The 6,000-nt window shown below is 42.2% G+C and overlaps 1 protein-coding gene across 1 annotated transcript in view; it reads left to right on the top strand.

Moving 5' to 3' along the window:
- The first annotated feature begins 1,118 nt into the window (after window positions 1–1,118).
- LOC126237389 (mast cell tryptase-like) overlaps window positions 1,119–6,000 on the top strand; it is a 130,233-nt gene continuing 125,351 nt past the window's right edge. The window contains exon 1 of the mRNA XM_049947477.1: window positions 1,119–1,201. The gene's annotated coding sequence lies outside the window, so the exon portion shown is untranslated. The remainder of the gene's footprint in view (window positions 1,202–6,000) is intronic.

The following is a 6,000-nucleotide window of genomic DNA, read 5'->3' as shown; positions in this document are numbered from 1 at the left end:
TTCAGTTACAGAGATGGTAAAGAATCAAAGATATAAGAGTCAAGACATAATCTAGGACAGAACTATAATTGGTAACATTGTTAATTACTGGGAACAAAGGTAGTATTGTTGTTATTGTTTTTGGGGGAGAAGACCAGACAGCGAGGACATCGGTCTCATTGGGTTAGAGAAGGACGGGGAAGGAAGTCGGCCGTGCCCTTTCAAAGGAACGATCCCGGCATTTGCCTGGAGCGATTTAGGGAAATCACGGAAAACCTAAATCAGGATGGCCGAACGCAGGATTGAACCGTCGTCCTCCCGAATGCGCGTCCAGTGTGCTAACCACTGCGCCACCTCCCTCGGTCAAAGGTAGTACTGAAAGACAGCTTTCAAAGAGATTAACTTGATGCTCGTGACAATATTCGCCATCGAGTTGTGGCGGCTGTGAACAAGAGTTTGAATAAGCTATGGAAGAGCTAAGCGAAGCTTTAAGGCACAAATTGTGGATTAGTTTATGAGACCGAGAGAAGCATTTGCACTAGAGACAACAGCTGAGATCATTGGAGAAGGGTGTATTCGGTTCCCAAAAAGTATGGTGTGGTTATGAGAGAAATACATCCCCGGACATCTATGTTACTACTAAGCTATGGAAGCTGTCACGTCTATTCTATTCTATTAATTTTACCAAACGTATTGATTGGAATAATGACAGAAAGAACTTTGGGTCAGGTACATTAACACTAGCAGGTTATATTGACCTGAAGCTCGGCTCATGACATGCAACTCGTGTTGACACGCAATAAGCGAGGAACTTAACTGCATCACTTAGGGAAATGAAGAGCCCACCCAGTAACCCGCTTGTTCGAAACTAATGAGTAATGAATGACGCACCTGAAAGTGGCTGCTGAAACCAGATTTGAGGAGCGCGCAGTTTGTGAGGTCCCCCGTTGCGACAACCGAATAGTTAGGTGGGGAGGGCACCGATTAGCACATCGAAGGCGAGAGTGCTGTGGGAAGGAGGGGGGGCGACATCTGCCGTGCGGATAGTAGCTGCGCGTCCGCCAATAGCTGCGATCGAGGCCACGCCATCCCCCGCCACGCCGGTATAAAATATTACACCGCGCGCCACACACACGCATTACTACTGTTAATCGGGAGGTCGCCGCTGGGACGAGCCACAAGGTTTCGCGTCGACCTCCAACCTTCGTCGATCGCACACGCTGTGAGTAGTGTTCTTTTATGGAACTTCTTTGCTTCCTCGCTCCCTGCTATTGGTGTGGTATAGTTAGTGATCTCTGGGTACAGCCGTAAATATGTACGGAGTGAGCATTTGGATGCGCAGACCGAGAATTCTGTCCGCAACTTCTGATGCAGCCGAAGTCACGTGATTTTGGGACAGCGCTCTGTAGCCCGTATAGCGCTAAATGTATTTTGAGTGTTATTACTTCGCTACTACAGATAGACCACCTTCAGAAGTACAGTGAAATTTTGTATGCGTTTTTTACAGACATCTCAACAATTTTATACCAGGAACTGAAGTTGGTGTAAAGGTGTGAAGAGCAATGGTATAGTGCTTTTTCGCCAAGCATTATAGCTCAGATTCCACTAAATTTACATTTTTTCGGCAACAGGATAAGAAGTGACAGCCAACACTCTTTTTCTTTACGTTTTCTATTGTACTTATTCATAATGTCGAATCTCTGTTCTAATTACGAGTAATTATGTTACAATGACACTGTGGAAGACGCCGAAGTGTCACGAAAAAATAACGCATTTTGAACTTTAAATTGTTATAGTAATTACGGTAAGCGATTTGCACCACCTGCTTATCCATTTTTATTTCCAAGTATTCATTATTTACCCTTCTGCTTTTTATACAAAAGTAGATCTATAACTTTTTTTACCATCTCATCAGAAAAGTAAAACCATATACTACGCACAAAAAAATAGAAGATCAATGCTCGAATTTTGGAGTAATAAAAGAAGAGACTGCCAACAATATTTTTTTGTTTTCTATTGTTCTGATTCATCTTGTAGAATCTGTTCTAATCAGTTACGTTACAATGACACTGAATAGGAAATTCTCTGATGCAGAAATACTTAGATACACACAAGAGTTTGTGAACCTACATAAATTGGAGGATATTAACCAGGCTGTCAGGTATAAATTTTACCTCCATATGAACATGGGACCAATACGTATACACTGACTGGGAGATTACTCAAACACACTTGCAAATTTACCTAGCACCTGTCTCGTGAACATATCGCCACAAAACCGCAGAAATTATCTCTAAAATACCGTACAAAACCGTGTCTCGATATTTTTCAACAAATAAACAGCATCAAATCAACATGACATTTTCAAATATACATGTTGCACATACCTCTGAAAAGTAAATGGTTCTCATTTCGCATGCTTCTCTCTACGTTCTTAGCAACGACAGTACTGCACCATAGCTGTCAAGAATACTCAGACCTGCAGAAACGTTTATAAAAGAAGGCGAATACGCCTAATATTCAAGTTTCGCTATTACAGCAAAATGCAGACAAGCAGTGCCGTCCCAAGGACATGTGACGAACGCGCTTCGTTGTTGAGAACATATGCAGTAGACTATGCTGACTCCATAGATGTACGTACTCTATGGGTACAATCAAAGATACTGATCGTCAAGATGAAATTATACCTAATTGAAAAATCATGAACTACTTGGGTAAAAAATGTGTTTACGTAAAACTTTCGTTTTCATTTTGGCAAATCTACGAAATCTAACGAGAACAAAACTGCAGTCAATGTCTGTCAAGAGCTAACGTGGTGGAATAACTTTCCCTAGCATCTTTGATTTATCCCACATAAAACAAAGCAGTTCTTCAGACTGAATTATGAGTCGTACGATGTGTAAGAATTCACATTAATTATTTCAAATGCTACAGTTTAAAACATTAATAGTATAACTTCCTGTTAGATTAGAACTATGTACAAAAACGAGACTCGAACTCGAGACTTTTGCCTTTCGCGCGGCCTTAGTCGCGCTTGGGTAGTTCACTCAGTAGAGCACTTGCCCACGAAAGGCAAAGGTCCCGAGTTCGTGTCTCGCTGCTGCACACAGTTTTAACCTGCCAGGAAGTTTCATTTCAGCGCACACACTGCTTCAGAGCGAAACTTTCGTTCTGGATAATTAGTACGCTTTTTATATTTCTCTACGAGATGATAGAGGTTGTAACTTAATAAATGGTTATGTTTCTGAATTATATCCTACGTCTGCCAGAATTTAACACATTAGAAGACGGACCTGTAGCAAACAATTGTAGCGTACTGTGTCAGGGTACATACTGTACTGCATTTTAGAGTTATGAACAAGAACAATTTCAAAATCAGCCACGTAAAAATTTTGTATACTGTTTTATTTATGACAGTAGCAGTTACCGAAAGTAATTCGAACACACAATGACGAGTTTCTGGCAAATAGTTTAGTTGCGTGTTCTATTTCTTTTCTTTAGTGTATAATTACGTTACTTTTGTTTTAATTTCTGATAGCAGATCGCGTCAGGGATTGGTTATTCAGCTGGTTCGTCTGATAGTAGTCGATCTTGAATATATACTAAAAACGTCCTAGGTAATTGTATTGTGGGAAATGTGTGCACATAGACAATGTAATTACCATTGTGTGGAGACAGTTCCGTACCTTTGGATTAGATATTCGTTTCCGTACTGTTTTGGGAACAGGCTTAGAGATTATGTCATAAATATGTTTACCAATAATTGCTAGATGAAATCTCTCTCTTTCGTTTACGCACTCGCCCTACGCTAGTGAACTCATAAGGGGCCGTTCAGTTCGTTTCGTCTCATACATGTTTAACAGGGAATAAGAGATAAAGCGACGGTGCAAAGGACCATAATGAAACAAAGAGGCTGAAGATGTCGCAACCACTGTACTGATACCTACCCACTAATACGTTGTTGCTCTTCGCACGGGAGTAACTGGTTCGAATCTTTGTCGCGAAAGACATTGACACGGCCAGAACATTCACGGCAAAAGGAGGAGACGAACTGGTCTACAGCCTCTGATTACAAAATTGCGTGCCAGTACCCCGGCTTAAATTTCAAACCTCTTCACAGCGTCATGTAAGTGCGGTCATAGGATACTGTTGTCCCACCACATCGGGTAAGCAGGAAGGCGGCGTGGTGCGCTAAGCTCGGTTTCCATCCTTTTCCTTCCATCAAACATGAGGCTACTCATTCCTGACGAGACAAACATTCGTGAAAGACGTATTCCTCTGTTTGAGTTCAGTACAGAGGTGACACCAGCCGAGGCAGCCAGAAACATTCGCACTTGTATGGGGATAATGCCGTTGGACAGAGCACGGCAAGAAAATGGTTTTCCGCTCTCTATCGAAGAGAGACGTCCATTCGGGATGAAAATGCACTCCGAACATGACGAGTTGTCCGCGTCAAAACCACGTCATTTCTACAGCCACAAAATCGAAAAGTTACCCCAATGTTGGCAGACTGCAGCTAATAGTGAAGGAGAATATGTAATTGATGATTAAACTCCTTGTTTAGTGTACCTGATATGTTTATTAAACTTATGGAAATACGCTACGAACTTATGCACCAACTAATATTAAAGGATCTCGCGCATTCGTGTTTTCTTAAATGTTTATCTTGTCGTATGCTTTGTTTTCGTTACACAATGAAAACATGTGCACAAGGAGCTGAAGTTTTTCCTACTTCCACAACGGGTAGCAAATATTTGAAATCGAATAATTATTTAAATTTTACGATACATGGACAGAATGAGTCTGCACTGTATATAATTAAGAACGTAAATAGATCAAAACGATTTTCATTGGTTACAAAGTCAGGTGTATAGAAGGAGAAATACAGTTTTGGATTTTATTTAATACTTAAGAAGATTTCTTTTTTTTTTTGGCTCATTAATCTTCTGACTCGTTTGATGCAGCCCGCCACGAATTGCGCTCCTGTGCTAACCTCTTCATCTCAGAGTAGCTCTTGCGACCTACGAGTACGTTCTCAGTTATTTGCTGGATGTATTCCAAACTCTGCGTTCCCCTACAATTTCTATCCTCTACAGCTTCCTCTTGTACCATGGGAGCTATTCACTGATGTGTTAACTGATGTCCTGTCATCTTGTCCCTTCCTCAGTGGTTTCCAGATATTCCTTACCTCGCCTTCTCTACAGAGAACCTCCTCATTCCTTACCTTGTAACTCCACCCAATATTCAACATTCTTCTGTAGCACCACATCTCAAATGCTTCGATTATTTTTTGTTCCGGTTTTCCCACTGTCCACTTTCCACTACCACAAAATAGTGTACTCCAAATTTACATTCTTCCTCAAATTAAGACTTATGTGTGATACTAGTAGACTTCACTTGGCAGTGAATCTTTTAGCCAGTGTTAGTCTGCTTTTTATGTCCTCCTTATTCCACCTTATAATCCAGTATCTGATTTCCGAATCTCTGCCTGATCATCATGTAATCTAACTGGAATCTTCCCGTATCTCCCGGTCTTTTCCTCCTCTTGTGAGTCTTCAACAGAGTATCGATATTACTAGCTGAAATTTATTGCAGAACTCAATTATCCTTTCTCCTCTCTCGTTCCTACTACTAAGCCCATATTCTGCACAACCCTTTCTTCTACTCATTCCTCTACAACCGCATTCCAATCCACCATGACTACTAGATTTTGTCGCGCTGGGTAGCCGCGCGGTCTGGGGCGTCCTGTCACGGTCCACGCGGCTCCAGCCCCCCCCCCCCCTAACCCCCCCGGTCGGAGGTTCGAGTCCTCCATCGGGGTGCATGGGTGTGTGTGTTGGCCGGCCGCGGTGGTCTCGCGGTTCTAGGCGCGCAGTCCGGAACCGTGCGACTGCTACAGTCGCAGGTTCGAATCCTGCCTCGGGCATGGATGTGTGTGATGTCCTTAGGTTAGTTAGGTTTAAGTAGTTCTAAGTTCTAGGGGACTGATGACCACAGTAGTTGAGTCCCATAGTGCTCAGA

Source organism: Schistocerca nitens, chromosome 2 (genome assembly GCF_023898315.1).
Source record: "Schistocerca nitens isolate TAMUIC-IGC-003100 chromosome 2, iqSchNite1.1, whole genome shotgun sequence".
Taxonomy (NCBI): domain Eukaryota; kingdom Metazoa; phylum Arthropoda; class Insecta; order Orthoptera; family Acrididae; genus Schistocerca; species Schistocerca nitens.
Note: the sequence above shows the minus strand (reverse complement) of the source record. Positions and strands in the feature narration are given on the sequence as shown.